Consider the following 6,991-nt stretch of genomic DNA (forward strand, 5'->3'; position numbering starts at 1 on the left):
AAAAAAAAAAAAAAAAAAAAAAAAAAAAAGAAGGTCCTTGGCTTTGTGCAGGATAGAATCAAATATGAGCCAGGAAGGAGTGAAAGCAGAGTTTATTGAAAAGCCTAAGTGATAGAGTATAGCAGATGGAGTGTCTCAGAGACTCAGAAAGAAAAACAAAGTAAGTCTCTTCATCCCTTGGGGTTAGGGGTTTATATTGGAAAATGGGTCCGGGATACACATTCCTTCAGGAATTCAGGGTTCAATCAAAGACGAGTGACAGGTGAATAACAGGTGCTATTTCATAAATCACTAAAGATAGAGGGTATTGATACCAGCAAGGTTTGTTCAAAGCTAATGTCCTGGAACATGTTTGGGATCCAGCCTTTCTTAGATGTTATCAGGTGTTTTGGTGCCTAGGATGAAACTAAGAGAATGATTAACTTCCTTGCTTCCCCCTTGGAGCAGGAACATACCTTCTTTGGTTTATTCAGATGCAAGGTGAAATACAGAACATAAGTAAAAGGGACCTAGCATAGACACAGCAGAAAAGAAGGCTTCCTAAGATGGAAAATTTCCCTATCTCAAAGAGTTGTATGTGGTCCATTTCAAATTAATTTTTGTATATGGTGTGAGCTAGGATCAAGGTTTATATTTTGCATAAAAGACAGTGAAGACAGTTCCCATAAATAAAAGTAAAATCAGATCCCAGGATAACGGCTGCCCAAAAGGTAATCTATCAGTTTGGAGTAAAAGTATGCAGGGTTCCAGGAGTGATATTTCCAAGAGGAAAATAATCAAAGTAATAGAATATCTGCTGTATTTGACTATGTTGACATAAGTTTTATGCTTTTGGTAAAGAATTTAAAAGAAGAATTAATGATAGCTCCAAAGAAAACTAAAAAAAAAAAAAAAAAAAAAAACCAATGATTAACTGTAGGGAAAACAAAAAGATTTACAGGAAGAACTATTTAAGGTAGTACACTATGTGACACAAGTGTGTATGATATCTTCTTAGTGTAGTGACTATTGATTAAACCACAAACTGTCCTAGAACTATATTGGGGAAATGGAAAAAGGAAAGTGTCGGTTTATGGCAAGTGTGGGTAATGTATGTATGAGTCTGCTAAATCCTTCCTGGACTGGCAAGAGATACTGTCTGTGATTGAAAAAAAAATCAAGGAATAATAATATGAACATATGATTTAGAAAATATAGACATAAATAGCAAAACAACAGTTAAAAAAAAGAATGGTTGCTAGGGAGTGGGCAGAAATTCGGGTTTGGGAAGGGTGGGACAGGAAAGTGCCATCTTTTTATGTCTTGTATTATTTGAGCCTTTAAGCCATATACATGAATAAATTTAATAGAAAAAAATTTGAAGAAAGCTTAGGGGCAAATATAAATAATGTGTAGAAAGCAACTTCGTGTGTGTGTGTGTGTGTGTGTGTGTGTTATGTGAGGCAACTTCTAATGTATTAGAAGCTTTCAAAAAAATCTTAACAGAAATACTTGGTAATAAGGAAGATTCTTTATATCTTCTTCTATAAATGGAAGAAAATAGAGATAGATATAATATAAACCTAAAATAATAACCCACTGATGACAAAATTGAGTGAAAAATAAAAGACTTAGTTAAACCCAAGTTCTAACATCTTAACTTGACATAGATTTTGTATGAAACCATGACAAGATTCTGAGATTTGGTCTGTGCCCATTCACAATAAGCCTCACTATTTCGTAGGGCTCAGAAGATCACTGGAATTTCTATTATTACTTCACTGTAACTTGGTGAAAATTTGGTCAGTCAAGAAATCTAATATAGAAAATAACTTTTGATTTTTACTGGTGATAAGAAACTTGTCACTAACATAATTTTCAATTTTTTTTCTTGTATTAGTAAATGTATATTGGTAACTTCTAGTAAAATTATAAGTATTTAGCCCTAATTTTGAAGGAAGCATTGTACATCACAGAGGATTAATTATAGGTGAACAAAGATTTATTTTTAAAAGTCGATCTCTTTTTAATCGCTTCTCGGCCTTTTGGCTAAGATCAAGTGTAAAAGTTGATCTCTTTAAAATAGTTAAGACATTTGAATTTACATTTGAAAAAGCTAGATATTCTCACTGATATATATAATATCAAAGCACTGAACAGATTAGAAGGTATAGATTCCTTCTATCATCATTCAAGTTATTGAACATAAGTATCCATGGGATCCCTAGGGGAAAAAAAAATCAAATTTCATCATTTTTCACATTTGCAAATTATTTCTGAAGCTTTATAATGATGCTGATGCTAAAATCCATTTATATATTTTTCAATTTAAAAATATTGAAATGTTCCTACCTAATAAAAGCATGAGATCAGTATTTTTATACCTTTTTAAACCAAGTACCTTGCATTTTCTGGAAAACAGGTCAAATTGTTAAAATGGTTGAAAAAACTGGGCATTCATAATTGATTAGTCACTTTGTTGCAAGGAATAGATATATACTCAGGTCAAGACATCAAGCAAGGCTGGGTATGGGGAGGTAGTTGCATAGCCAGTCTTCATGGAGAAGTGGAATGTTATGGAGACCCAGGCTTCTTCTCAAGTCCTGGCTTCCAGTCAATCACAGATAATAGGCATCCATCACTTCTTAGCTTCAAACTCAACCATTAAAATGATTGAGCTATTTTCCAACCTACCTCTATGTTCCAGCCACTAGTGACTAGTTGATTGAGTTACTCTGATTGCGTAAGCCAGTGTTCATGCAGAACTAGAAGGAGCAAGGCACCTGACCAATTTATATGTGTTGGCCAGATATAAATAGAGGAAAGCCATTATATGTGGTCTTTCAGTTATGCTCTTAGATGTAGTCAGTTTTGGTCAAGATAAGAAGTTTATAGTATACTAAGCATACTGACCCATGAGCAAGGAAGGAAGCAAGCAATATGGCAGCCACTATTTCTCAGAGAGGCACATTTAAGGGATAAGCATCTTGCTTGACCTGCCCAGTGACAAAATTCTACATCATTCAAAGCTCAGTTCAAATGCAAACACTTCTGATATCTTTTTTTAAATCTTATTCAAAATCACTGGTTCAGTCATAATTATACCTATTACATGTTTTCATACCTCTATTTATCTCCAACTTCAGTGTTGTTTATTATGGTTTATTATTTATGCTGTAAATACTTGTTTTGTGGTAAGATGCCCCAAAACAAAGATCTGTAGAGACCTTGGGAGTTTCTCCCAAGCCTTCATCAATTGTCTTAATCTCTTCCTGAATATCTTTTATCTGGCTTCTTCTCTTCATATCCACTGTGAATATATTAATTCAAGCTACTATCATGTCTTATTGCAATAAGTTTTCCTTTTTTTATAAAGATTTTATTTATTTAGAGAGAGCGAGAGAGCACATGAGCATGAGAGGGGCAGAGAGAGAGAGAGAAAGAGAGAATCTCAAGCAGACTCCACACTGAGCATGGAGCCTGATGCAAGGCTCGATCCTACAACCTTGATCATGACCTGAGCCAAAATCAAGAGTCAGACACTTAACCAACTGAGCCACCCAGGGGCCCCTTGCAGTAAGTTTTCTAACATGTTATTTACTTCTGAAATTCATTACCTCACTTACAAAGGAAAAACTTAGTTTTTCCCTTCTTATATAGGGAAAAACCCAGTTCTTTGCTACTGTGCATTTCCTTCCTTACTTACACAGAATACATATTTCATTTATGTTCACTAAATATGTGGGGTTTTTTTTCCCCCACACTAAGCAGTTCTCTGTGACACCAGCTGGGTATCCTACAATTTAACTCAATACTGACTTTTAACCAGAAGAAAGTGTCAGGTCCCACAGGTTAACTTGGGGCTAAAAATTTCAAGCTGGTTAATTATGACTTGGTCTTTCCACTGACCAGCCCCCAACCAGGAACCCACGGAGAGTTGTCTCATAAAAATAAAAGATGCTCCTAATGCTCTCATAACTTAGGAATTTACCAGGCTTTTAGGGGCCCTGTATTAGTGATGGAGTCAAATACCAAATATTAGAACAAGAGATGTCCCTAGTGTTCTTATCTCTTACAAAACTACAGGTTTCTTCTACTATCCTAAAGTAGAGCATTCTTAAGAGACCTTTCCTAAGCCAAAATGGTATAAGGTGAAAAGCAGTTAGCATTAATTTCTGTGAAAAAAAATTTTAAGTATTCCCAAATACCCCCAAACCCTCTCTTAGGCTTTTCTGATAGTTTAGGACATAGCTTGCTAACAGACGCACAAAATAAATCAAGATAAAACACAGATGTTCACAGACACAGTCCAAAGCTATGGCGGCTTGATGCTGAGATGCTGAGCGCAGGTCCAGGGGAAGGAGCTCGACAGGGCCACTCTTCCTACTTGGGTAACATGCTTGCAACACAACACTGAAAGCTATGTTCACTTTCTGCCTTTTTTTCATAAAAGCAAAAATCCTCTTCAGATTTCTTTAGGTTGGTGAAAACAGATACTAACATCTTTTCCAAAAGTGAAGTGGTATAATGCAAACTTTCGACAAGTGAGGGATACCTGTACAAGTGTTTTAGGACCTCTGTGCCAGGAACCAGGAGCAGAGACCTATATATATATATATTTATTTTTTTTTTTCTTCCTAATATCCCATATTCACCCTTCTACTGGAGCAATCATTTTAATATGCAAATCTGATCACATTGTCTCCTTCCTTAAAACTTTTCAAATATTTAAACATACATTTCTTTAATATCTCATTTAGGACTCTGTAGACACAGGTCTTTACCTCTCCAGTCTCATCTCCCACTACAATCTTGCTCACGCTAGCTATAGGAAACTTTTAACCATTCATTCCTACCATGTTTCCTTTGTACATGTTGTTCCTGCCTAGAATGCTGTTCCCTTCCTTGTTCACAAAATAAACCACTCTCATCCTTTAGGGATCATCTACTCATCCCCTTTAGGGATCACCTTCACCATTACTTCATTTGGGCTCTGTTAGTGGTGTGTCGGGATGAGGGCCTCTATAACCAAAAACACTTTGGAAATGACAGACTAATTCATGATTTGAATAGTTACTAAAATAAACTTGGGCCAGCGTCATAACTTCTCAAAGCATCAGCTTTCTCATCTATAAAGTTGGGATAATATCTACTTTACTCGATTGCTTTGAGAGTTAAAAATGATCATTGCCTAGCAGAGTGTCTGGCATATGGCATGGCTCAGTATAAATGTAGTATATTATTTTTTTAATGATGACTCTAGTCTTGACAACATAATTCAGAACAAAAATGTTATTAAAATTATGTAATCCCTTGTATTTGTTGATACAGAAGCTATCCTGCTATACAAGAGACTGAAAAATGCCCTCCTTCACCAAGACAGAAGTCAATTTCTCTCTTAGATCTATTCATCTTGGAAGGCATTCCAGGGTGTTTGGGATATCCTTATAGCGTTGAGGAGGCAGGATTCTCAAGAATGTTTAGGTATTGCTCTTGTCTGCAAGGTCAAAGACGACTTGCTACCACACCCACAATCCCACCCACAGGAACACTTCCCATTTAAGGCCATGACTGAGAAGTTACATGTATCACTTTCATTAGCAATCCACAGGCCACAATTTAGACGGCCATGGCCGCCAGCAAAGAACCGTGAGAAATATATTCTTTTCGGGAGCAGCCGTGTGCCAAGCTAAAAGTTATATCATTATGGAAAACACAAAGGAGAATGAATAATTAAGGGGACAGACAACAGTTTTCTATGCACCTTCTGAATTCTAAGGCTTCAAGGTAAAATAATTTCCTCATTGGAGTACGGGGGGGGGGGGGGGGGGGGGGAAGATTGGAGTGGGGAGTTTAAGAAACAGATGAGTACCAAAAAATTGTTATTTAAAAGTCTGAATACTGGGCGCCTGGGTGGCTCAGTCGTTAAGCGTCTGCCTTCGGCTCAGGTCATGATCTCAGGGTCCTGGGATCGAGTCCCACATCGGGCTCCCTGCTCAGTGGGGAGTCTGCTTCTCCCTCTCCCTCTGCTGCTGACCCCACTTGTGCTCACTCGCTCTCTCTCAAGTAAATAAATAAAATCTTTAAAAAATAAATAAATAAATAAAAATAAAAATAAAAATCTGAATACTGATATACCATAATTTTGCCAATAAAAAATGTAAGACAATGAAACAACATGATCCCTTGTGCTGGAGAAGGAAAGGCTTCTAAGGCTCATGGTCTCTAATCTTATTCACCCCTGTGGCACCTGAAATCCAGAGGTGGTGATCACCACGCAAGGCACATAGTTACCTCGTGGCATGGCTGGGGTTAAAGGTCAAGCTGTCTGCCTCTTTCTGCTTTCCACTTTGCCTTAACAAAATATTCAGGAACATTAGTTTCTCTCTCTCACCCCCAGATAAGATATCCGGTGAAGGGCTAAGTGAATAAATGTGATAGATGCATTTGTCTTCATGTTTGCCATCACATGTCGTCATCATCATCATCATCCAACAAATATTTAATGAGTGCCTAGTAGGGGCCAGACTGTGTTCTAGGGCCTATCAATATAAACAATGATAAAAAACAGACCCAAACTCTTGACTCCAGGGAATTTACCTCCCAATGAGGAGAGACAAAAAAGTGGAAGTAATAAGAAATGTGTCATGTTTAACGGCACAGTAAATAGCACTGGAAAAAACAAAGCAGCTAAAGGGATAGAGACTTATCAGTAGGAAGCCTGCAACTTTAAATCAGACCCAGACCACGGCTGACCACGGATAACTGACTCCGTGGAAAGCAAAACCACAGATAAGGAGGGACTACTGACCTCTGTTCTTGGCACTCTAATGAGAGCTTTAGGTACATCACTTCACATAATTCTTACAGCACTGCAAAATAGCTCGTAATGTCCCCATTTTTACAGATGAGCAAACTGAGTCTCACAAAGGTGGAATAAATTTCTCCACTAATAAATGACATTCTTAGGAGTTCATCTCGGGTACATCAGCTGCAAAATCTTTGTTGTTAT

The 6,991-nt window shown here is 37.1% G+C and overlaps 1 pseudogene; it reads left to right on the top strand.

The window, feature by feature from the left end:
• The first annotated feature begins 2,008 nt into the window (after positions 1-2,008).
• On the top strand, positions 2,009-2,108 carry LOC116647755 (annotated as a pseudogene).
• Positions 2,109-6,991: the final 4,883 nt, after the last annotated feature.

The sequence above is a fragment of the Phoca vitulina genome, unplaced genomic scaffold, assembly GCF_004348235.1.
Source record: "Phoca vitulina isolate PV1807 unplaced genomic scaffold, GSC_HSeal_1.0 scaffold40, whole genome shotgun sequence".
In the NCBI taxonomy this organism is placed as follows: domain Eukaryota; kingdom Metazoa; phylum Chordata; class Mammalia; order Carnivora; family Phocidae; genus Phoca; species Phoca vitulina.